Here is a 26,659-nt window from a genome sequence, read left to right as displayed (position 1 = left end):
CACACTTTTTTAAAAGGTTCTCCGCAAAGGGGTACCGAACCGCCTTCTGCGGCTTTTCCCATTCCGCATCAATGAATTTATCAAAGAAGGGCACATAAAGAAAAACCTTCACAGAGCGGTCTGATTTGTATGATTCAAAAAAGACCGAGCCCTCAGCGCATTCCTCAGCTGCACTATCCAGCTTAAAGCGGTGGTTCACCCTCAGTGACACGATTTTACCATCGAGACAGGCATTGTAGCGCGAGCTACAGTATGCCTGTCCCGATTTTTTTACCCCCGTACTCACTGTGTACTCGTACATTATAGATTTCGGCTCCCGCGGGGAATGGGCGTGCCTATGGAGAGGGAGGATGATTGACGGCCGGCCCTGGCACGTCACTCTCCCCGAAGACAGCCGGAGTAGGTCTCGGCTCTTCACGGCGCCTGCGCACAGGCTATGCGCAGGCGCCGTGAAGAGCCAAGCCTATTTCGGCTATTTCCGGAGAAGCGTGACGCGCCAGAGCCGGCCGTCAATCATCCTCCGTCTCCATAGGCACGCCCATTCCCCGAGGGGAGTCGGTATCTTCGATGTACGAGTACACGGTGAGTACGGGGATAAAAAAATCGGGACAGGCATACTGTAGCTCACGCTACAATGCCTGATTTTATGGTAGAAGAAAACATTTTTTTTTTTTTTTGGGTTTATAGGGTGAACCCCCGCTTTAAGGGAGTCCCTCACAGCATTGATAAGCTCACTGACAAGTGCCTTATCATTCCCCGACCCAGTTAAAGTGTCTTCCTCACAAGGAAGGTCCTGGTCCACATCTTCAGATAAAACAGAACCAGGTACCTGAGCCGCAGCCAGGTCCTGGTCTGAATCGGAGCATTCCCCAGGGGATAGTGGAGGGAGGGGGCGCTTTTTACCCCCCTTACCTCCGCACGCCGCTTCCACCCTGGCAACAAACTGAAACTGAATGGAGTGTGATTTTTTTTTTTACCAAAAATATGTAGAAGAATATATATATATATATATATATATATATATATATATATATATATATATATATATATATATATATTTTAGGGATATTTATTATAGCAAAAAGTAAAAAATATAGTTTTTAAAAATTTACACAGTTTTTTTTTGTTTATAGTGCAAAAAATTAAAACCGCAGAGGTGATCAAATACCACCAACTGTAAGCTCTATTAATGGGAAAAAAAGGACGTTAATTTTGTTTAGGTGCAACGTCGCACGGCCACGCAATTGTCAGTTAAAGCGACTCAGTGCCGAATCACAAAAATTGCTCTGGTCAAGAAGGGGGTAACTTCTACTGGGGATGAATTGGTTATTGGCTTGTGTAGCAATTGTATATACATTACTATTTTTAACTCTACAAAAGTGGAGTTACCCTTTGAGCTGCTGTGGGGATATACTGGGACTAGTAGTTGCACAATCTTTCTTTGATTCAGTGTCATCATTTCACAGATTTATTCATAATAATGTCTGAAGAAAGGAACAGTTCCTGTTGCCTATAACAGCCCAACCGGTTTCACATGTTTATTTCCTCCTCCCATTCTCATAGAGGTGAATCTGGTAGAACAGTTTATATGGTGATAAAGAGATTAAGCATTGCTGCATGACCCGGGTGAGGCTTATAACATGCACAGTAAAATGGAGATTTCTGATCCCAGTAAAAAGATGTTGAGTAGATTGGACATCATACAGCTCATTCATTTTTTTTAGGTACAGAAAGAGTGGGGAGTTTAAATTTATGTCAAGTGTAATTTCTTTCTGCGACTTTGTGACTTTTTAAAAAAAAAAAAATCCCACAAATAGAGCTTTCTTTTGTTGGTATTTGATCACCTCTGCGGGGTTTTTTTTGCGCTATAAACAAAAAAATAGCGACAATTTAGAAAAAAATATATATTTTTTACTTTCGCTATAATAAATACCCCCCCCAAAAAATGTAAAAAAACTAATTTCTTCCTCAGTTTAGGCCAATATTTATTCTTCTACATATTTTTGGTAAACAAAATCCCGATAAGTGTATATTGATTGGTTTGCGCAAAAGTTATCGCGTCTGCAAAATAGGGGATAGAATTATGGCATTTTTTTTTTACTAGCAATATCGGTGATCTGCGATTTTTGGCGGGACTGCGACATTGCGGCGGACAGACACTTTTGACACTTTTTTGGGACCAGTGACATTTATACAGCGATCAGTGCACTGCCAATCAAATAAATGTGCAAATAATCAGATTAATAATCAATGAATTATACCTGCAAAAGAATGTGCAAAATAGGAAATTTCAATGTAAAGATAGGGGGCCAGATTCAGGTACATTTGCGGCGGCGTAACGTATCGCATTTACGTTACACCGCCGCAAGTTTTACAGGCAAGTGCTTGATTCACAAAACACTTGCCTGTAAAGTTGCGGCGGCGTAGCGTAAATCCCTCCGGCGCAAGCCCGCCTAATTCAAATGGGGCGTGGATCATTTAAATTAGGCGCGTTCCCGCGCCGAACGTACTGTGCATGCTCCGTTTTGAAATTTCCCGCCGTGCTTTGCGTGAAATGACGTCGCACCGACGTAATTTTTTGAACGTCGACGTGAGTTACGTCCTTTCCTATTCACAGACGACTTACGCAAAAAAAATAATAATTTAAAATTCGACGCGGGAACGACGGCCATACTTTAACATGGCACGTCTATCTATACGCCACGAAATAGCAGCTTTAACTATACACCGGGAAAAGCCGACTAGCGACGACGTAAGAGAATGCAACCCTGGCAACAAACTGAAACTGAATGGAGTGTGATTTTTTTTTTTACCAAAAATATGTAGAAGAATACATATCGGCCTAAACTGAGAAAGAATTATATATATATATATTTTAGGGATATTTATTATAGCAAAAAGTAAAAAATATAGTTTTTAAAAATGTACACAGTTTCTTTTTGTTTATAGTGCAACAAATTAAAACCGCAGAGGTGATCAAATACCACCAACGGTAAGCTCTATTAATGGGAAAAAAAGGACGTCAATTTTGTTTAGGTGCAACGTCGCACGGCCACGCAATTGTCAGTTAAAGCGACTCAGTGCCGAATCACAAAAATTGCTCTGGTCAAGAAGGGGGTAACTTCTTCTGGGGCTGAAGTGGTTATTGGCTTGTGTAGCAATTATATATACATTACTATTTTTAATTCTACAAAAGTGGAGTTACCCTTTGAGCTGCTGTAGGGATATACTGGGACTAGTAGTTGCACAATCTTTCTTTGATTCAGTGTCATCATTTCACGGCCGCGCGTACCTTCGTGAATCGCCGGAAAAAGATAATTAGCATACCCGACGCGGAAAACGACACGAACTCCACCCAGCGGGCGCCGAAGTATTACACCTACGATCCGAAGGCGTACGAAGCCAAAAGCCGTCGTATCTTGGTTTGAGGATTCAAACTAAAGATACAACGCGGCAAATTTGAAAGTACGCCGGAGTATCAGTAGATACGCCGGCGTATTTCTTCTGTGAATCTGGCCCAGGGTGTAATACTACACCTCCACCACAGTGCTACTGGTGCCTAATCCAATGAATAGAACGGCACTACACTGAAAACACAAAGTGATTTATAACATTTAAATTATGAACATTGATGCTAATGACAAAAGTCGTTAGTTCCTTCCAAAGTGAAGACTTCACCAAATAGTGCAAAATACATAAAAAGTGCTGGTGCTCTCATCCACCTCGATATCCTAGCCGCTCACCTCAAAATCTGACCCGTTTCACCAGCAGGTCAGATAAAGCAGACCCCTCCTCTTGGGGAAATAAATGAATCAGCCTGGTGTGGAGATCCTGCAACACTGTATACTTTTCTTCACACAAATTGAGCTTTCTTGTGGTGGTATTTAATTACGGCTGTTTTTTTTTTCTTTTTTACAAAAAAAAAAGAGAAAAGACCAAAAATATGGGGAAAAAAAGTTTTTCTTAGTTTCTGTCAGTAAATTTTGTAAATAAGCAATTTTTCTCCCTCACTGATGTACGCTGATAAGGCGGCACTTATGGGCACTGATTAAGTGGCACTGATGAGGAGGCACTAATATACTGCACTGATGGGCACTGATATGCGGCACTGATGAGGACTGATAGGCGGCACTGATAGGCAGCACTCATGGGCAGCACTGATGAGCAGGCGCCGATGGGCACTGAAAGGCTGCACTGACTGGCATCACTTATAGGCACTGATTGGTGTCACTGATGGGCACTGCTGGGGCTTTCCTGTAATCAGGGCACTGATGATCAGTGCCCTGATTACCTGCCCTGGTCTCCCCTGCGGGGAGATAGTTGCCAACATTGTCAAAAGATTTATAGGGACACTTTTTTGTCTGTAGGTGGAGTCTAATAATAATTAGGGGGCATTTATTTGTAGGTGTGACGTAGCAGGGGAAGAAAAATGTGGCGTGGTTTAAACTAAATATTGGGCGTGGCTCAAATGGGGAGTGGTTCGAGTATGAGATGAATGAGGGATGGAGGGAGAGAGAGAGAGAAAGAAATAAAGAAATAGGGAGGGAAGGAGTGAGAAGGAAGGAAAGGAAGAGGGATGGAGGGACAGCACTTCATAATTGGTATGGTGTCAGGATGATTGAAGCGCATTATTTCTATTATTACATTGTAATATAAAATTAAGTAGTTCAACTCATTATAATGCAGAATCAGTGGAAGCCCTGAGCGTGTCACTTGCCACATCGCCTGCCACCAAATGCCATCAGTTTTTCCAAGCCCTGCTTACATCAGGTGGCCCCAGCAGAATCTCTCCTTACATCAGGTGCCCCTATTACATTCCCCCCTTACATCAAGTGTCCCCAGCAGAGTCCCTCCTTACATCAGGGCCCCCCCAGTAGAGTCCCTCCTTACATCAGGTGCCCCCAGTATAGTCCGCCTTTATATCACAGGTACCCCCAGTAGAGTCCCTCCTGCGTGATTTGATCTCCGCCGACCACCGCCATTACAGAAGACCAGCTCTACATAGTGGAGGCTGAGCTTGGCGGATCTCTTTCCCAGTGTGTTCATAGCCAGAAGCTGCGGCGGCCGGTGCCAAAAAAAAGGCCAGATTCCCGGGACAAAAGCAAAAAAAATAATCAGGATTTTGATAGATCGGGACGAGGGTCCAATTTTTGGGATTGTCCTGAGAAAATCTGGACTGTTGGCAAGTATGCATCCCTGAAGGAGCCCCTTAAGAATGTTAGGTTCTCTGTTCTGCTTCTCAACCCCAAGAACAGTCTCAGCCCCTCTGGCACACCTGATACACAAATATCACTACAGACACAATGATAGGGGACACCACAAAAATACTTTACCGAAAGACTTTGTAATAAACAAGACAGTAGTAACTTTAAATAGGCAGTTACCTATAGTAAACCCTGATATTCGATAACAGGCCACAAAGGAATATGCAAAGTATTCAAAACACAGTTTTGACTAAACCACAGGCCCTAAGATAGCCTATGTGCTCAGGTATGAAAGAGAGTAAAAAAGAAAGAGAGTAAGGATGACTTCTCATATGACAGTCTTCTTCCTTAAATTTGTGAGATCACGGTCCCAGAACATAACTATGTACAATGCAATACACAGTAACATGCAATGTTATGGAAAACAAGGGGATTTAAATGCATCCTCACATGTAGTGAGCATGTGGATATACATGGTAGTATTGCGTGTGCCACGTCCTAAATAGATTCAAAACAAGGAAATGAAATGCCATGCATTTGGGCCCTTGGCTCCTCCCTCCCCTCCCCAAACTGGTGTCTCCTTGGTGTTCGTGGTCAGTTATATATATATATTTGTTAAACGTGTTATATGTGACTTTTGTTTTCTCTCCACTATTGTAGTACACTCTAACTAAAAAGCCTTTTGAAGAAGCGCCAAGTTTAGCGCGAAACATGTCAGGCCACAGCGGTGTATTTACCATCATCTAGACATCCAGTCTATGGGTCTTCGGCTCCTTTCCAGGAATTATACAACTTACAATCGGTTGGAGGTTCTACCTCTAATAATGTTTTTTCATTATCTATATATTATTTTCATGTGACTATGATTGTCCACTAATTCCTGCTGGTCCCCTATGACTATCCCAACGCTGTTTAATCTGTTAGTATGTGATTCTAAGTGTACTGAGATTTTCTGTTTTAAAATTGTATAGTATTTTTGTAATAAATATTTTTTTTAGAAAAATCCCCTTTTTCTCTTGACTATTATCCTTACCAGACTACAGTGCCCTCAAAGTCCATGACTTGCCCCTAGGTCATTTCCTTGTTTTGAACATGCAATGTTAAACTTTACTCTTTTAAAGTGGGAGTTCCTCCTTAATGTGTACCAATATTTTACACTGAGTCCTTAGAGTTGTAGCAGAAGAAATGTGGAAGTCCTTACAGTGGTGATATCCAGTATCTTCAACTAGCTCAACAAGGGCCCAAAGAGATCTCTATGCTATAAGGCCCAGCAACATATAAACTGTCTCCTGCGAAAGCTCTGATGAGAGGGTAAGGTAAAGGTGTCTGCATGCAGTGTCTTTTTTAGTGTATGTGCTCAAGGTGGGCATCTGTCCGCTCACCAATCTTGGCGACACCAAGGCTCAAGTCAAAGGATGTCCTGAGACAGGCTCTTGAAGGATGCCAGACTGGCAACCAAAGAACCCAGTGATACCTGTACAGGTACTCACACAGCCGATAGAGTACCTGTGGCGGTGGGCCTTCGCCAGACCATGAAGCTGCTGGTGGGAGAGCGGTCTCACCATCCTGACCATGATGTCCCCCTTTAAAATTCCCCCAGGAAGAAGAGCCCCCTTCTCCTGCCTCCGAGCTTACCGCCTCATGGTCCTTGCTCCCATGCAGCCTCGTGGTGTGTCCCTCCTTTCCCTCTGCCACTGTCCCCCTCTCAGCATGCAGGGGTCTGTAGTTTGCTCTCAGGGATTGCCATGGGGCCACTCTTCTTCGGAACTACATGTTCCATGGTGCTCCTTTCCTTCTCTTTTCTCTGTCTGGCCCTTTCTGTGGCCAATCAGGAGCAAGCATTGACGGGCCGGGCTACACAGGCACTGCTCTCCTAGCACAGCTACACAGGAAGGAGAGGGAGGGGGGGCTGTCTCTCTCCCTTTGCTCAGTGCCGCTGCCTGTGTGTCTCCTCTTGAGACACCTGAGCACAACGTGGTCAGCTAGAGAACTGACCACAATATTCTCTCCTGCTAAGTGTGGTCAGTGTTTAATAGGAAAGCAAGGGGAGCTGGCTGGAACACCAGGGATTTCACATACAGAGAGCCATACAAAGAGAATAGGATACTTTTTCATACAAGTACATGGTACAGCAGGCACAGATCAGGAATGTGAAATGTTGGGCTTACATGGGTTCTAATACAGCATTTGCCAAGAAAACAGTTTTGCCTGCAGTTTAAACACACATCAAAATCACATGCTGCATTCAAAGAAACACAGATTGATTACAGGAATGCAAAGCGGATCAAACGGATCTTCTCAACTGCTATGTGTATGTTGGGATTTTGCTGATTTTGCATTTGACGTGTGCTCCATGTGCACTTCAAATGCAGGAATAAAATGCAAGCCCAAAAAAATATAAACAATTTTATACTTGAAGGTAAAATTGTTAATAAAATCAGGAATGGGGTATCATAAAAACTGGGTCATAGTTCCACAATAGCTAGAGAGCCTGTATTACATACCCTGGCAAAAATGTTGGCCATTTTTCAGAGAATATGAATAATAACACAAAAACTTTTTACACTCATGGTTAGTGTTTGGCTGAAGCCATTTATTAGAAATCAACTGTGTTCAATATCTTTAAATCATAATGACAACAGAAACTACCCAAATGACCCTGATCAAAAGTTTACATACCCCAGTTCTTAATACTGAGTATTTCCCCCTTTAACATCAGTGACAGCTTGAAATATGTTGTGGTATTTGTGGATGAGGCTCTTTATCTCAGATGGTAAAGCTGCCCATTTATTTTGGCAAAATGCCTCCTGTTCCTGTAAATTCTTGGGCTGTCTTGCATGAACGGCATGTTTGAGATCTCCCCAGAGTGGCTCAGGAGACTGAGATGGCCACTCCAGAACCTTCACTTTATTCTGCTGTAGCCAATGACAGGTCGACTTGGCCTTGTGTTTTGGATCATTGTCATGTTGGAATGTCCAAGTACGTCCCATGCGCAGCTTCCTGGCTGATGAATGCAAACGTTCCTCCAGTATTTTTTTGATAACACACTGCATTCATCTTGCCATAAAATTTGACCAAATTTCCCGTGCCTTTGTAGCTCACACATCCCCAAAACATCAGCGATCCACCTCCGTGTTTCACAGTAGGAATGGTGTACCTTTCATCATAGGCCTTGTTGACTCCTCACCAAATGTAGGGTTTATGGTTGTGGCCAAAAAAGCTTAATTTTGGTCTCATTACTCCAAATGACTTTGCGCCAGAAGGTTTAAGTCTTGTCTCTGTGCTGTTTGGCGTATTGTAAGCGGGATACTTTGGCATTTGCGTAGTAATAGCTTTCTTCAGGCGACTTGACCATGCAGCCCATCTTTCTTCAAGTGCCTTCTTATTGTGCATCTTGAAACAGCCACACCACATGTTTTCAGAGAGTCCTGTATTTCACCTTTAGTGATTTGTGGGTTTTTCTTCGTATTCCCAAACAATTTTCCTGGCATTTGTGGCTGAAATTTTAGTTGGTCTACCTGACCATGGTTTGGTTTCAACAGAACCCCTCATTTTCCACTTTGATTAGAGTTTGAACACTGCTGATTGGCATTCTCAATTCCTTGGATATCGTTTTATATCCCTTTCCCGTTTTATACAGTTCAACTAACTTTTCCCGCAGGTTCTTTGACAATTATTTTGCTTTGCCCATGACTCAGAATCCAGAAACATCAGTGCAGCACTGGATGAAAGATGCAAGGGTCTGTCAGGAGTCCAGAAACTCATTGACCTTTTATACACACACACACACACACACAAACTAATTACAAGCAAACAGATCACAGGTGAGGATAGTTACCTTTAATAGCCATTCAAACCCCTTTGTGTCAACTTATGTGCATGTTATCCAACCAAAATCACCAGGGTATGTAAACTTTTGATCAGGGTCATTTGGGTAGTTTCTGTTGTCAATACAATTTAAAAGGAGTAAGCACAGTTGATTCATAATAAATGGCTTCAGCCAAACACTAACCATGAGTGAAAGATTTATTTTTGTGTTATTATTTATATTCTCTGAAAAATGGCCAAGAAATCATAAATTCTGCCAGGGTATGTAAACTTATGAGCACAAATGTATAATACGGTTCTTGTTCTTGATGTCTTGGCAGACACACCTCAGGGCAGTCGATAGGGTGGAGTACCTGCTGACATCAAACTTTGTCCTGAATAAAGGCGTGCAGTGCCGGAGTTAATGGGTGAAGCTGTCAGCGGCCTGTAGCACATTTCACATGGGATGAGTCATCTCCAAATCAAGTGACAAAAAGGGAAGACAGGGCACTGCCGTAGACAGCAGATCCTGATATTCTATCACTGACAACAAGATTGTGATGTCAATTCACCAAGAAATAAATAGTGCATAAAAATAACTTGTGGTATTTTTTATCCGAAGTAGTCAATTAACTACCCCCCAACCCTGAAAGTGTTAAATGCTAAGGGGTAGAGGGAAATGGTGTAATACTTACCATATCGCTTAATGCCCCTTCCTGGTCCACCACCATTCTCTTCGACACTCCAGGTTGTGGTGTCCTCAAGTACAATGCAGGACTATTGATCCTGAATTGCACTTAATTGGCTTAACAACTATCTAAAGTGCTACTAAACCCACAACAGTAAAATCAGTCTGAATATGCAGTAGAGCATGCTTGTTTTACTCACTGTGGGGCCTAAGGGGTCCATCCTCTACATTGTGTAAAAAGACAGTTCGATCCTGTCTTCTCCGATTCTCCCCTTCTTCAACAGTCCCCAACCCACCTCCTGATAGTACAGAACCTTGGGGGCACTCTGTACATGCTCAGTTGTTTTTTTTGGGGGGAGGGTGCATGTGATCAGCACAGGACCAATCAGCACTGTTCAAACAGAGGGTCAGGGGTCCTGCATCCTCATAGGGCAGGCAGAGGAGAATGAAAGCTCCTCCTACAACCTCTGACCGTGTTTGTTCCATCGGACAATTGTTTTCGGTTTTTCCACGGACAAATGTTCGCTGTGAATGCTCTCAAACTTTCCGGCAACAAATGTCCGATGGAGAATAATCCTATCGTGTGGACACAAGTCCATTGGACTAAAGTCCAAAGTACAAACACGCATGCTCAGAACCTATGCTAAAGATCAGACAACAATAGCAGAAGTTTCCCAAAGGGTGGCGGTAAAACCACGTGATTTGGTGAAAGTTGGCTGGAAATGTTCTTCCGTGTGTATACAGAGCAAGTTCACGGCCAACGCCCATTCGCCAAAAATCCACGGAAAAGTCAGATGGAAGTCCGATCGTGTGTATGAGGCTTAAAGGTGGCCCTGGGTGGCAATGACCTCAAAGTAGAGCCCTGGCAAAAGGATTGTGCTTCAGTTTTACAAAATGGATTTGATTAAATCAATACTGATGACATCATGGCCTGATACATAAAGTAAACTCACAGAAGGTAAAAAGTCAAGTATTGTATAAAGGTACTATAAAATAAATTATATGTAACCGAATGCAGGTAAAAATATATAAAGAAGAAAGCAAAGATAAAATTGTACAGGTTAGATATCACCACAGAAAAAAATAATATAACTAGTCTTGATTTTCAAACTTTTCAATGTTCACTCCCTGAATTCCAGGAATATTTGTGCTGTATGAACAAAGGTTGTTTCATATTCTTTAAAAAACTGCAGGAAACTACGACTAACTCAAAATTCTGCTATAGGCTTGAAATTAGGACAGACGCTTCCAGAAATAACTGTGTCGGAAGGATTTTCTAAAAATGATGAACCTTGCAGAACTAACACACAGCTGGAGAGGATGGCGGAACACATTTTCTTGGATTAATTACCAAGCTCAAAATACACTATTTGGCCAACATTTGTAGTCACCTGACCATCACACCTATGAACTTGTTAGACATCCCATACCAAGAACGTGGGCATAATATGGCATTGCTCCCCCCTTCCTTTTTGGATAAAGCCGGTGTAGTGTCACCGTTTGCTCCCTATCACAGAATGCTGCCTAAGTCACGTGGCGGCGAACTGCGCATGCGCAATGCGTTCAAAGCCAAATGTGATGCGTTCCAGGGGATTCACAACACTACCCTTCAGTGAACCCATCACAATTTGTCACGGAAGTGACGTATTACCATACACGGAGCGGGGGGGGGCAGAGAGAGAGACCCATTCAGAGCGACAGAGAAATAGACATATAGAGATACGTAGATACATTCAGAGCGAGAGAGGGATACAGATAGAGAGATACTGACAGAGAACCGGGGCTCAGGGAGGGGATTACCTCCCCTATGTGCATTACTTCCGTTATCTATAATATATGTAGACGATCCCTCTCTCGCTCTGAATGTATTTCACTATCTCTATATCTCTGTTTCTCTCTCGCTGTGAATGTGTGTCTCTCTCTCTGTCCCCCCCGCTCCGTGTATGGTAATACATCACTTCCGTGACAAATTGTGATAGTTCACTGAAGGGTAGTGTCGTGAATACCCTGGAACGCATCGCATTTGGTGTTGGAACGCATTGCGCATGCGCAGTTCGCCGTCACGTGACTTCCGGAGCATTCTGAGATAGGGAGCAGAATATGACACTGCACCGGCCACAGATGGAGGGGTTTTGGTTGCAGGAAATAAAAAAATCGCTTGATTCCCCATCAACATTGACTGTGTTGATGGGGGAATCCCTCCTGTGGAGCTATTGTGTTCTCCCAGTAGGGGGAGCCGTCCCGGCCTGGGAACACAAGATGATTATTGCTACTGGCTATAATCGCATGAAAAATATGAAAGACTGGCTGTACTCGAGTTGATAGATCGATTAACTTGGGTACAATCAGCCTGCCCATACAAAATTTTAATCTCGGCCAGTTCAGCAGAGATTTGAACTGTCTATGGCTGGCTTTACTGTCTTCAGTCTCCTGGGAAGACTTTCAACAAGATTCAAGTGTGTCTATGGGAATTCTGGTCTATTTACCCAAAATAGCATTTGTGAGATCATGTACTGAATTTGGAAGAGAAGCTCAGGCTCAAAATTAATGTTCCCTTTCCTCTCAAAGGTTTTCGATAGGGTTGAGGTCAGAACTTCTTAAAACAAGTTCTGTAGCATTAAGGCCCCTTTCACACTGGGGCGGTTTGCAGGTGCTATTGCGCTAAAAATAGCACCTGCAAACCGACCCTAAACAGCGACTGCTGTTTCTCCAGTGTGAAAGCCCCGAGGGCTATCACATTGAAGCGGTGCGCTAGCTGGACCGCTCTAAAAGTCCTGTTAGCAGCATCTTAGGAGCGGTGTGTTTACCGCTCCTTATCTGATCCTTCCCATTGAAAGCAATGGGAATCTGCGGCTATACCGCCGGCAAAGCGCCTCTGCAGAGGCGCATTGCCGGCGGTATTAACCCCTTTTCAGCTGCTAGCAGAGGTTAAAACCGCACGGCTAGCGGCCGAGTACCGCCGCAATTCCTCCGATATAGCGCTGCTATTTTTAGCGCCACCGCACCTCCCGCCACAGTGTGAAAAGGGCCTTACAGCATTCTTCACTGGAAATACCTGAACTCAAACACTAGGAGGGGCCTTCATATACCTTTGGCTTTATAGGTAGGTGTGATGGTCACATAAACAGCTTATAAATCTGTTTGGCTAAATAGCTCATTAAACACCTAACCTGCTCCATAATACATTCAGGGTCTATTAGTCTTCTAGCATATACTAATGCAGCAATTTTCCATAGAACTGTTGACATTCATTTTAGGAAATCAAATAAATTTACAAGTCAAATAAGTTAAGTCTTACAACATCTAATAGCTTTGCAATATGTATTTTTATTAGCAAGAAAACAGGTGCCTTTATTTGGATGGAGAAATGAAGCTTTAACACAAGCTTTCTCAAAATCATACTGGATTAAAAAACGATTGTTAATTCCCTTATTGACCCTGGAACATTGATCCGATAATTGTATTATTAATGTTGCCGCCATTCAACTCTGTGGATAAGTACAGCCCACAAAACTCAGGATGCCACGTAGGCTGAAATGAACAAACCTCAGCTATCCTTCCTCCAGCCAGAGATGACTGCAAGCCTTGGGTAATACAATTCTAGTTTACCACATATCCTTTGTATAGTTTACTATATTATATTTGTAACAATTGTACATTGAGTACTGTGCAAACATTTTAGGTAGGTGTGAAGAAATGCTGTAAAGTAAAAATGCTTTCCTCCCTAGGCTGAGGGATGCAGGCTTCTCCCCCAGGTCCCTATATGACCATTGCCCTTGTTGGGCGGAATTGTCACTGCCCCAAGCCCGCCCACCGCCTTCGTGGCGGTTAAATCCATTCTGGCTAACTCTGCTCCCGGAGGAAGCAGACTTGGCGACGGAATGGGAGCGGTACTTTGATGGTAACTCTGACTCTGCGTCGCCGCAGGTGGTCTGGGAGACTTTCAAACTACATGCACGTATGACACTCTCGTCCCGTATAAATTCCCTCAAAAAAACGTCTTCAGAGGCGCTGGATAGGGCCACGGACCTTGTTCTTGCAAAAGAGAGGGAGTTCGCTGATAACCCGACCGCTGACTTAGCTGCAGACCTCAAACTCTGTTCCAGGACAGTTGACCAACTACACTATGAGAAGTCGAAGCGAAAGCTCTTCTTTCTTAGACAACGAACGTTTGAACATGGTGAGAGAGCCGGGAAACTACTCGCCTATCTAGTGCACTGTGAGGAGAGACCCCCAGTGGTGATTTCCCTGCGCTCTCAGGGGGGTGACCTCGTGACTGACCCAGGGCAGGTGACTTCTATGTTCAGCGACTTTTTTTCCTCCCTGTATGACACAGTGGTCCCTGACGGCGACTCTCTGACGGAGGACTTCCTAGCTGATCTGCCGATCCCTCGACTAACCGAGGAGCAGATTCAGACACTGAAGGAGCCACTGACAGCGGAGGAGATCTCCAAAGCGTTGGCTGGACTCCCAAAATCCAAGGTGCCAGGATCTGATGGCTTGCCATCGGAGTTCTATTCTACCTACGCTGATACACTGGTCCCTAAACTTCTCGCCCTTTATAACTCCATCTTTGATAGTTCTGAGCTCCCGCCCTCAATGAGGGAAGCCGCCGTAGTACTGATCCCCAAGCCCGGGAAGGACCCCCACCTACCAGAATCATATCGCCCCATCTCCCTGCTCCAGGTTGACATCAAAATATTGGCTAAGGTGCTTGCCATCCGCCTCAACGCAGTGATCCCGTCCCTGGTGCACGCTGATCAAGCGGGCATCATGCCTGGTTGGAACACCTCCTTTAATCTCAGAAGGCTTTTCATTAACCTTCAGACAAAGCATGACAACCCGGGTTCTAGAATAATCGTTGCCTTGGACACTGCCAAGGCATTCGATTCGGTGGAGTGGCGATACCTCTGGACTTGTCTCGCAAAATTCGGACTAGGCCCCAAATTCATTAAATGGGTACAACTCCTCTAGCAAGCCCCAGTGGCCAGAGTCCTGGCCAACGGTTGGTCCTCGGACCAATTCCCTCTGCACAGGGGCACAAGGCAGGGCTGCCCCCTGTCGCTGCTGCTTTATGCACTTGCGGCGGAGCCACTCGCGATCGCCATACGCACACACCCAGGTATAACGGGACTACAGAGGGGGGAGTGGAGGAGAAGATAAGCACATAAGCGGACGACACCCTTTTGTATTTAGACGACTCCAGTGACTCCCTTCCAGTGGCTCTAGCCCTGATTGAGCGATTCGGGGCTTTCTCGGGTCTCCGGATCCATTGGGATAAATCCCAGATACTCCCACTCGATAGCTACCCACTGTCCAGAGACAGGGCCCTCCTTCCGCTGCAGAGGGTCGCTGAAATCAAGTATTTGGGCATCCAGACCACCAGAGACCCGGCAGACTACGTATCTCTGAATGTCACGCCATTGTACGATATGCTAAAACAGAGGACCCAAGCATGGGCTCGCCTCCCACTGGGAGTTACGGGTCGCATAAATTTAGTAAAAATGATTCTGTTACCTAAAATCTTGTACATGGTGTGGCACTCCCCGGTGTATCTTCTGCTCAGATGCTTCAAGTCACTGGAAGCTCTCCTCAAACCATTCATCTGGGGCGCCGCCAGACACAAACTCCGCTGGCATAGACTCAAGAACCCGACTGACCTGGCCGGACTAGCACTCCCAGACTTTAACGCATACTATTTGACTGCACAGCTGTCACAAATATTCCATGTAGACAAGGTAGACAGGGCTAGGTTCCTCTGCCTCCTGTGTCCTGCATTGACCCAGTCAACAGAGGACCCCTTTGTGGCAATAGCGGGAGGAGTGAGATCTTCAGGGGACCGTCACACTCTGTTGTATCACTATAGGTGGGTGTGGAGTGTGGCCTCGGACAGGCTTCACATTATGTCCCTGCATGGCTACACCTCCCTATGGCACAATGCAGCCCTGCCTGAATTGGATCTTATCCAGGACACTGTGGCTTGGAGTTCTAGGGGGATATATTACATTTCCCACGTCACCAGAGGTGGAAAACTGAAATCCTTCGATATGTTGCAAACCGAATTTAACCTACCTGACCATATGTTTTTTCAGTATGCACAGTTACGTCACGCATTTCGTGCTCAGTTCCCTCAAGATGACTTATCTTTGGCAGATAACCCCCTGATGGCAGCAATTAAATACCCAGACCCCAAAAAGCTGATATCCCAATTCCACACTATGCTGACACTCCCGGGCGCGACCACGTCGGCCTATGCTTTGAAACCCAGGTGGGAGGGGGAGGTGGGTCCCCTGGAGAGTGATGTTCCGCATTGACTTCAATGGGATGCAATACAGCATGCTTTCAGAGGTGGGGGGCGCCGGAGAGCCTCGGAAACGGGTGGAAAGGCCTGAGGACATGTCGGCTGACCTCGGCAAATGTCGGAAAGGCTCGGAAACTGAGTATTTCCGTGTTTTCCAAGCATTGCCAAACGGTTGTGATTGTCGCTGTTCGGCTCCGGTGCCCCCCACACCTCAGGCCAAATGCAGTACTGCAGGCCCTATTAGGTTGAATTCTGCTTGTCTTGCGAGGCAACACTCGCAAACCAAGTCAGAATTTAAAAAAAAAGGTTGCTCGCAAATCAAAACGCTCGTTAAGCGCATTACTCATAAACTGAGGTTCCACTGTATCTTCTCAAAAATTGCACACCTTCCTGGAGAGCGGCCAATAAGAAAAGAGGGTGCTGAAGCGATCACCAGCTGGGAACTGGAAAAGCGATCATGTAGATATATTCGCCAGCACACCGAGGATCATTTAGAAAAACGTCCAAAAAATTTTTAGTGCATAGAAACGATCACAAAAAAGCAACATTTCGAAGTCGCACAGGACCTCTTCGTCAGGCAAGTGTATCTTCTTTGGCTGGAAATGATAAGTACAGTAAATGCCAGTGACATCATAATGCAGTCGGCTGGATGCCAGCAACATCTTCCTATAATGCCTCATGCAATCATGATGTGATCGGGGCATGTGATTACGTACAGAAGGAGAGAGGCAGTGTGTGTGTGATTCTAATTTCCTGTTTGTCCCTCGCTGAATAAGTCTTATCTGACAGTCTCAGTCTGGAGCTCCCATACAGGGGTTATAAAACCTGCAGTAGGATTTATAGAATTATGCTGGATACCTCGTCTTGTATTAACTCTTTTATAAACTAGCTATGAGATCATATGATGTCTGAACAGGGTTTGCTGAACACAATAAGGCGCCATATCACATGAAAGCCCTAATGAGATAATTTAGGTCTGGACATCACTTGTCGGGGCCTTTTCAGTGCAGTAAAATTCCATAAAGTGTCCCTAACATGTACGTATCCCAAATACTAAAGCATGCCCTAAAGCTGGTCATCTGGATAAACATTTGGCCGGTTCAGCAGAGTTTTGGCCCATGTGTGACTGTCTCTGTTTCACAAAAGTCGATCGTTAGAACTCCTTCTGTCAAATGGGAATATTGGAACATTTTTGGTGTTCAGTGGCTGAGCAGGTGTTTTCAAAAAGTTTGAAGCTTTTCTTCTACTATGTACTACAGTATGCTCTGGGGTTTTGTTATTTAAGCTGTATATATGCATGAAAATAATTTTCTACCATGTAGGGTGGCTTTGGCCAATTATGGCTCAGAGGGTTTAGTACACGCCCTACACTATAAAAGGCTGCCTGCAGGTCGGCCTTGTGTAGTGTGTTGCGGTTGTTCAAAGAGAGAAGACAGAGAGAAAGAGAGAGAGAGTGTCATCTTTAGTAGGTAGATAGAGCAGGCAGGCAGGCTAGTCAGTTAAAGTTACAGTGTGTAGAGGATATATATGCATCCCAGGTGTTGTATATATATATTTATACACTGTATAGTTTAGCTAGATTAGCTCTTCCTAATTTACTGGCAGGCAGGTGATTGTGCTAGCTGCAGTATTCTCATGTGGTGTATTGCCCGTGTCCTCTGAAGTGTGCACCATAAAGCTACGTGGTGTGTGTACTGCCTTTGTCCTCTGTAGTTTGCACCTAAAGCTACGTAGTGTGTGTACTGCCCATGTCCTCTGCAGTTTTCACCTAAAGCTACGTGGTGTGTACTGCCCATGTCCTCTGCAATGTGCACCTAAAGCTACGTGGTGTGTGTACTGTCTGTGTCTGTGCTATTTTTCTCAATGATTTTCATCCATATTGCAAGGACCAGACATTACATTAAAGCCGCAAGCAGTTTTAAATTACTTTTTTCTTATAGTAATCTCATTTTGTGCAGGGACAGTTCTAAACACGTGCCACTTCACAGACATACTATAGACACCCAGCAGGTACGATATTGAAAGGAATTTTTCATTTTTTATTTTATTTTATTTAAGCATCATTAAAATCACTGCTCCTGAAAAAACGAACGTTTTTAAAACTTTTTTCTATTGATACATGTTCCCTGGGGCAAGACCCGGGTTCTCAAAGACGTTTTCACAGGCATACTATAGACACCCAGAAGGTACAATATTTAAAGGAATTTTTCATTTGTTTTTTCATTATTTAAGCATCATTAAAATCACTGCTCCAGAAAAAACAACCGTTTTTAAAACTTTTTTCCGTTGATACATGTTCCCTGGGGCAAGACCTGGGTTCTCAAAGACGTTTTCACAGGCATACTATAGACACCCAGCAGGTACAATATTTAAAGGAATTTTTCATTTTTTTATGGAGCCTGTACATCTTCATGAACTTGAATAAATATGTGCTACTTTAACTGGACCCTGCTTATGGATAAATTCTACCTTATATGGATTACTGCCAGTTTTGGACCTAATTCAGATATGACTACATCATGGGGTACTACTTTGGGCACTTAAAAAACTTGTCAGGAATGTGTTTGGAGTGGTCTTGGAGGGACCGCTTCTGTGTTACCTCTAAGGCCCCGTACACACGACCAAACATGTCTGCTGAAACTGGTCCGCGGACCAGTTTCAGCAGACATGTTTGGCCGTGTGTAGGCCCGAGCGGACCATTTTCGGGCGGATCGGACAGGTTTCCAGCGGACAACTGTTTCCTGGACTTGCTTTAAAACAGTCCGCTGGAAACCTGTCCGCCCGGACATGTACGGTCGTCTGTACAGACCTACCGTACATGTCCGGCCGCCCGCCATCTCTCGCATGCGTCGAATGACTTTGACGCATGTGTGGAAGCATTTAAAAGGCAGGCCCGCCCACGTCGCCGCGTCATTGTCGCGGCGACACCGCGTCATCGATGCGGCGACACCGTGGACACGCCCCGCGTATTGTTTACGCGCGGACTTCTGTTTGATGGTGTGTACAGCCATCAAACAGAAGTCCCCGGGCAGACATGTCCGATGAAAACGGTCCGCGGACATGTCTGCTCGTGAGTACAAGGCCTAAGGCCGGGTACTAACGAGCAAACATGTACGATGAAACCGGTCCGTCGGACCGTTTTCACCGTACATGTCTGCCAGAGGGCTTCTATACGATGGCTGTACTAACCATCGTACAGAAGTCCGCGCGTAAACAATACGCGGGGCGTGTCCACGTCGTCGCCGCGACGATGACGCGGTGATGATGCGGCGACGTGGACGGCCTGCCATTTAAAGGCTTCCACGCATGCGTCAAAGTCATTCGACGCATGCGAGGGACGGCGGGCGCTCGGACATGTACGGTAGGTCTGTACTGACGACCGTACATGTCCGAGCGGGCAGGATTCCAGCGGACGGTTTTAAAACACGTCCAGGAATATTTGTCTGCTGGGAAAAGGACCGGCGGGCAAATGTTAGCTGGAATTCGGCCAGCTCGCGCCTACACACGACCGAACATGTATGCTGAAACTGGTCCGCGGACCAGTTTCAGCATACATGTTTGGTCGTGTGTACGGGGCCTAAGACTTCAGTAAAAGATTTTTTCGTTACATCTAATCTGCCTTGTATGAAGTCTCTAAAGCGGTGCATGCAAGGTGTATCAAAAGAACAGGGTCCTGGAAAGATTGGAGAAGATACAGTACAGAAGTCTAACAATCAGAAAAGCTGTCCCAATAAGGCTATATTTACTAATCACTACAGTCTGCAATTCCTAAAGCACCCACCAGCCAGGAAATTGGTGACATGGCAAAAGCGGCGGATGCTCTAGTAGTGAGGGAGTGTTTGGCCCCTTCACTAGCGACTGGTTCACCACATACTGGGACCGACCTCATGGTAAGGAGTAGCTAGGGACCTAGTCTGGAGTCACAGAGAGAGATGTAGAGAGGCCCTGGGAGGACAAGCATCGAGTTATGGAGAAGTGTTTTTCTTGCATCTACTAGTACATACAGAACATTGTCATGGGAAGTGAGGTGATGGAACTGTTGAGTTGGTGAAGACAGATACACGCTCTGCAGTACCAGCTCAGAAATGCTGCATACCTGCGGAGATGTGAGCTCTAACAGAAGTTGTGTCCGCAGTGCATTAGTGTGAACAATACAAGTATGGCCATGGATTGCGAAGTGTTAACTGTGCAAGTTGCTCTGCTCGCTTCTAAGTCCAGAGTACCGCCCTAATGCTGATTTTTACATGACCATAGCTACTGCCTGTAATACAGACATTAGAAAGAGCAGTTCCACAGTGTCCCTACTAAGGACACTGTGGAACCTTAAGCCCCACCCACACACCGATCCATGTATTGTGACAGTGGAGAGACCTGCTGTCAGAACACAATGCCCCGGCATGGGGACTTCGTCCATCCCCCTTCTTTGTGTGGTTCCATGGAAGTCTATGGAGCCAAAAAAGCACTATTAAAAAATCCCTGTACATTTTCCCAAAACGCACTGCAGGAAATTGTATAGATGTGAACAGGACCCATAGGAAATAATGGTAAATGGATTGTGGAAAAAAAAGGCAAAGGGAGCCCCCCTTAAAATATATACCCAAAACACCTATCCTTGATGAAGGGTTTGGTTTGGATGTCAAGGAAATACCCCCCAATCTGAATGCTAGTTGCCTGGCCGATGTGCAAATCCTTACTGACCAAAAACATCTGACTTTTTGTCTGACTTACCGATAAACATATTCGATCAATGATTTGAATGCGTTGAAGCCAAAACATCAGCATGACAACCAGGCAATGGCGGGTTTACAATAACCCTATTGCTATCAGAGCCATGTTTTCTCTCATGACATGTTTACTTGCAAGTCCTCAAGTGGCAAGGTACAAATGTGTGGGATAGTAGTACAATGGAACTTTGACTTGTTATTGTGTTGCTCCAGCATCCTGGAAAGTCAAGTATTCTACATGTTCACAATGCAAGCAGACAAACAAGCCTTTTCAACACACATTGCCGAGAGTTGATGGACTGTGATGGAAAAAAAGAAAAACAAATTAGTGTGTTTTTAAATCAAATACTACAATTTCCAACACATTTGTTAGTTCTGATGATTAAACAACCCATATATTGCTTTCTTCTACATTTCTTTATGTATATAACACAGCGGGTAAAATAAGTATTGAACAGGTCTGAATTTTTCTAGGTAAATATATTTGTTGCTAATGACAGCTTCAAGACTTCTGTATGGAGAAACTAGTTACATGCTTTGCTCAGGTGTGATTTTGGCCTTCCACACAAACAGTTCAAACATTGAAGGTTCCGTGGGCCTCTTCTATGAACTCTGATCATTAATTCTTTCCATAGATTTTCTAATGGATTCAAGTCTGGTGATTGGCTGGGCCATTCTAGCAGCTACAGTTGTGCCTCCTTATTGTGCATCTTGAAACAGCCACACCACATGTTTTCAGAGAGTCCTGTATTTCACCTGAAGTTATTTGTGGGTTTTCTTTGCATCTTGAACAATTTTCCCAGCAGTTGTGGCTGAAATTTTAGTTGGTCTACCTGACCGTGGTTTGGTTTCAACAGAAGCCCTCATTTTCCACTTCTTGATTAGAGTTTGAACACTGCTGAATTGTATTCTCAATTCAAGGATATCTTTTTATTTACCCCTTTCCTGTTTTATACAGTTCAACTACCTTTTCACGCAGATCCTTTGATAATTATATACTTGCTACGCTAAGCTGAGATCTTTGTCAACTGGTCCCCAGAGCTGTGGAGCCCCCAAGAAGCGAGTTTGGGGCTTGGAGAAGTGCGATTTTTTTATCTAGTACCTGCCACAGCCTGTGATTGCACAATTTAAGGGCAGCAGAGCACTGTTGCTGTCATCTCTGTGTTTTTCTCTTTGTGCTAGGTGGTTTCAAGTATTGTATGCAAAGTACTTTATGATACAGCAGAACCTGATGGGCTTGCAGTGCTGTCTTTTCCCCTCCAGTGTAAAGGCCCATACACATGATCGGATTTTCCGACGGAAATTGTGTGATGGCGGGCTGTGTGATTGTGTGATAGAATACAATCAATCCGATTGATTGTATGCGCCATCGGACAATTGTTGTAGAATTTTCCGCCAACAATTGTGGGATAGCATGTTTTAAAAATTTTCAACAACAAATGTGTATTGTTGGATTATCCGATTGTGTGCACAGAAGTCCTTCGGAAAAAAATCCAAAGTACAAACACGCATGCTCAGAAGCAATGCTAGCCATAAAACAACATTAGCAGAAGTTGCACAAAGGGTGACGCTAAAAAAACACGTAGTTTTGTGTTTGTTGGCCAATAATTCTTTGCCGTTTGTATGCAAGACAAGTTCATGGCCAACACCCTTCGAACAAAAGTCCTACGCTTTGTCCGCGGAAAATCCCATCGCGTGTACCAGGCTTAAACCGTGTAGGTTTAGGAGATATTTCTTGCACCTACAGGTAAGCCTTAATCTAGGCTTACCTGTAGGTAGAAGTGGTCTGTAAGGGTTTAGAACCACTTTACCTGTTGCTGTATAGGGGATTTCAGGAGGGTGCGATCAAGAGATTTAGCTACTGTTACCAGCCCTATGTAAAAATAATGTATTCTTTAACTAGTAGCCGACCGCGCACCGTCATTATACGGCGGCAGGTCGGCTCTCCTGGGCGAGAGCCCGTAGCTATACGTCCTATCGTATAGCCGCCACTAGGGGGCGCGTGCGCGCCGCCGGAGGCGCGCGCGCGCGCTCCCCGCTCGCCCCCGACTCCCGTGCGTGTGCCCGGCGGGCGCGATCGCCGCCGGGCACACGCGATCGCTCGGTACAGAGCGGGGAACGGGAGCTGTGTGTGTAAACACACAGCTCTCGTTCCTGTCAGCAGGGGAAATGCTGATTTTCTGTTCATACAATGTATGAACAGAAAATCAGTGTTTCCCCTAGTGAGGCCACCCCCCCCCCCACAGTAAGAACACACCCAGGCATACTTAACCCCTTCCCCGCCCCCTAGTGTTAACCCCTTCACTGCCAGTGGCATTTTTATAGTAATCTAATGCATTTTTATAGCACTGATCGCTATAAAAATGCCAATGGTCCCAAAAATGTGTCAAAAATGTCCGAAGTGTCCGCCATAATGTCGCAATACCGAAAAAAAAATCGCTGATCGCCGCCATTACTAGTAAAAAAAATATTAATAAAAATGCCATAAAAATACCCCCTATTTTGTAAACGCTATAACTTTTGCGCAAACCAATCAATAAACGCTTATTGCGATTTTTTTTACGAAAAATATGTAGAAGAATACGTATCGGCCTAAACTGAGGAAAAAAAATGTTTTTTTATATTTTTTTGGGGGATATTTATTACAGCAAAAAGTAAAAAATATTCATTTTTTTCAAAATTGTCGCTCTATTTTTGTTTATAGCGCAAAAAATAAAAAACGCAGAGGTGATCAAATACCACCAAAAGAAAGCTCTATTTGTGGGAAAAAAAGGACGCCAATTTTGTTTGGGAGCCACGTCGCACGACCGCGCAATTGTCTGTTAAAGCGACGCAGTCCCGAATCGCAAAAAGTACTCTGGTCTTTAGGCAGCAATATGTTCCGGGGGGTAAGTGGTTAACATATTTCCAACTAACTGAAATTGTGATTTTTATATATCTGCCTCGAATTCAGTTGTAACCTCCTATATGAAATGATAAACTGCTGTGAAAATAAATGAAACTGCTGTTTTTCAAAGCCCTTGACATTTCTTGACAAGGACAAAAAAAAATTAGAATTATTTCCAAATATGCCTTGCAGATCTCCTTGAGAGATAGACAGCACTGGTTATTCAAGCAAAAATGTATGATACTTCTTCGGGTCAGACATGTTTCTTTGCTGCCTATTATTTTAATAATTTAGAAACTATATTCTTGCACCAAAGCCAAAAAGCTAATTTGACATTTATAGAAATAAATTCTGAGAAAAAAAGTCCACTGTAACCTGAACAGTTAGAATTATTCACAGCAGAGAATGTATCAAAGCTCTTCCAAAGTTGAACATTTAATAATCTTGCACTGAACTAAAGGTACACAGCCTCAATAACATTTATTGGAGTATGGAAAAGATGCAAGCTCCAGCACTGTAATCCTGGCTTAGTACAGATCTGTAACTCTGATTTTACATGCATTTCAGGTCACTGACACTCTAGGTTAGCCTTTTTCAACTAGGGATCCTCCAGAGGTGGCTTGAAGTTCCTTGAGCGATGAGCAGTTTCTGCTCGCCGAGTAAAAAAACACTGATACCAGCAAATGTTTGAACTATCTGTAAGGGAGATATTCTCCCCATTGACCAGTAATCTAATGCCGCGTACACACGATCGGAATTTCCGACAAGAGAAGTTCTATGTGAGCTTTTGGTCGGAAATTCCGACCCAGTGTAGGCTCCATCTGACCTTTTCTGTCGGATTTGCAACAGCAAAAAATTGAGAATTGGTTCTCAATTTTTCCAATGGAAAAAGTTCTTCGATGGTCTGTATGTCATTCCGACGCACAAAAAAACATGCATGCTCTGAATGAATTTGACGCATGCTCGGAATCATTGAACTTAATTTTTCTCGGCTCGTTGTAGTGTTGTACGTCACCGCGTTCTTGACGGTCAGAATTCTGTGTGATCATGTGTATGCAATACAAGTTTGAGCCAAAATTCAGTCGGAAAAAAAAAATCCACGTTTTTTTTGTCGGAATTTCCAATCGTGTGTACGTGGCATTAGAAGGCTCTTCTCCACTGGCCACCTATATAAGCAGGTCCTTCTCCACTAACTACGATGTAAGAGAACATTCCACTGATCACCTAAATAAAATAAAAAAAGCCTTCTCTACTGACCATCTATACAAGAAGGCCCTTCTCTACTGAGTACTTATACAAGAAGGCCTTTCTCAACTGACCACCTATACACGAAGGCCCTTCTCCATTGTCTACCTATACAAGAAGGTCCTTCTTTACTGACCATCAATGTAAGAGAACATTTTACGAACTACCAAAGAAGTCCTTTTTCCTCTGAGCACCAATGTAAGGAGGGCACATTTCTACTGGCGATCAAAGTTTCTTCCCTGATCACCATGTGAGGCAACATCACAATTTTTCCACTGTCTGCATTTACCTTCTGGCCATTATTATTTCTATATCTCGGAAAATAATTTAGTTGTAAAGAGCAGACCTGTCAAATATGCTCAGTGTATCATGTTCCTTATACTTTTATTTACTCTCACTATCTACAACTATTTATGTTAAGGCATCATAAACTGTATGTAAAGTAAGTATAACCAGGGGTTTACTGAGACCTGAAATGTATCTCAAGTCTTCCTCCATGTTCAAAAGTTTGAGAAAAGCTTCTCTGGGTAGTGAAGACAGGAGTAGTATGACAACCCTGGACACTGCATCTTTTAGGCTGCATTCACACCTTAGCGCGGCGTTTTGTACCGTGATTTGCCACGACAAATTGCAGCGTTTTGTACCGCGATTTGCCGCGACAAAACGCAGCGTTTTTAACAGGTCATTGTCGGGTATGCCGAACGCCGAAGCCGCCTGAATACGCGCGACAAAAAAGGGTCCGGGACTTGTTTGAGCTTCACGCGATCAGCGTGGAGATGTGAACCATCTCCATAGAAATTAATGTTATTTCTCCCCTCCAGCGTATCTGAGCGTCGCGCTTCAGGCGTTTTGTCGCTCAGGCGTGAATGGAGCCTTAAAAATAGTTTGGCAGTTGCAGCTTCTATCACTGTATTCTTTCAAGTTCACTTTGAGGCTTGTTAAAACAGATGTAAGGCAGCAATCGCACAGGGGACTAGCACCGGAAGGAATCTGCTCATTCCTGCTGCTGTTTCTGCCACCTGTGAGAGGCTAGATTCAACCACCGAGCCCTGTATGGTTACATTTTTGGGTGACAGCAGCCGCAACAATTTGTAGCTGCCCACACAGCCAGTAATTGCCTGCAGTTATCACTGCTAGATGCACTTTGTGTGCACAGCCAAAGATAACCGCAGCAAGTGATGAAGCGTATCAGGCTCAGTGGCCAAAGCCAGCCACTAACAGGTGACAGCAGCAGGAATGCACAAACTCCTGCCACTGTCTTTCACATTTATGCTAGGCCCCCCTGCGATTGCTACAAACTGTAACTGAATGACATTTTTGTTTTACTTTTTTTTCCCAAATAAAATACCTGGTTTCACTTTTTTTTCCATTCTTTGCTACATCTCAATTCTCCTGATCTCTTGCAGCCTCTTCAAATCCATCACCAGTTATGGCTGCATGGCAAGTCTCAGGGTGGATTTATTGATTGCGATGGCAGTGGCCCATACAAGCAATTTTCCATTGGAATCCAGGTGAAAGGTTGACAATGTACAGACACATACACAGGTGGAAGACAGTGATTGCCACACAGAAACTGCCTGAACAAGGACCTTCATGGTGGGATCACCAGCTATTTTAATTAGAGCTGCAAATTTAAAATATTGAAAATTAATTTTTAAATTCATGTAACTTATTAATTAAAACTAAAGACAAAACTTTTTTTATGTACAATAAAAAAAAACGCTGCACACAGGCAATGTTTGGCAGTCATGGTGCTCAGACTGCACAACAATTGAGGTGCACGGCCCTGCCACTGCTGGTCAA

This window comes from Rana temporaria, chromosome 7, assembly GCF_905171775.1.
Source record: "Rana temporaria chromosome 7, aRanTem1.1, whole genome shotgun sequence".
Lineage (NCBI taxonomy): Eukaryota > Metazoa > Chordata > Amphibia > Anura > Ranidae > Rana > Rana temporaria.
Note: the sequence above shows the minus strand (reverse complement) of the source record.